The sequence below is a fragment of the Octopus bimaculoides genome, chromosome 20 (assembly GCF_046866305.1).
Source record: "Octopus bimaculoides isolate indiv1 chromosome 20, ASM4686630v1, whole genome shotgun sequence".
Lineage (NCBI taxonomy): Eukaryota > Metazoa > Mollusca > Cephalopoda > Octopoda > Octopodidae > Octopus > Octopus bimaculoides.
The window spans coordinates 2,146,662-2,147,405 of NC_142947.1; the positions used below are offsets into that span (position 1 = coordinate 2,146,662).

Sequence of the window (744 nt, forward strand, 5' to 3'; positions counted from 1 at the left end):
ATTATTATTATCATTATAATTACAATATTTATTAATAATTAACATTTATATACATTATTTGTTACGAAATGACTAATAAATACAAACACTAAAACAGTAATAATATTTAAATTTCTGTAACGGAAGAAACAGGATACAAATAAATATGAATATTATTATAATAGCAAATACATTTAGAAATAATATATATTTCGTATGAAGTAATGTCTTTTAATAATAAATTAATTAAACTAAAATTGGAAACAACGAGGCCGGGCATATAATATAATAATATAATGTTAAAAATTAGCTTTGCAGACGTGAGGTCCTCGGTAGTATAGTGGTAAGTATCCCCGCCTGTCACGCGGGAGACCGGGGTTCGATTCCCCGCCGGGGAGGCTTCCATTTATTTTTGTTTTCATTTCAATTTTTTTTTCTTTAAAACCTTTACAACGTTTTATTTCTTCCCTCAGTTTTTTTGTACTTTTAGTCATTGGATTTTGGTCATGTTAAGGCATCGATTCTTTAAGAGTTTTTGTCCATTGTATTGTACTCACTGTTTAGTATCCATTTCATCGACCTTTATCGAATTCCTATCACATAACACGATCTCAGCGCACAGACACACACACAGAGGCTAACACATATCTGTGTTGTTGGCACGACGTCGAGGGTTCCAGTTGATTCGATCAACGGAACAGCCTGCTCGTAAAATTAACGTGCAAGTGGCTGAGCACTCCACAGACATGTGTACCCTTAACGTAG

The 744-nt window shown here is 33.2% G+C and overlaps 1 non-coding gene across 1 annotated transcript; it reads left to right on the forward strand.

Moving 5' to 3' along the window:
- The first annotated feature begins 305 nt into the window (after positions 1 to 305).
- Trnad-guc (transfer RNA aspartic acid (anticodon GUC)) lies at positions 306 to 377 on the forward strand. Its single transcript has one exon. It is a non-coding gene; the product is annotated as a tRNA-Asp (tRNA).
- Positions 378 to 744: the final 367 nt, after the last annotated feature.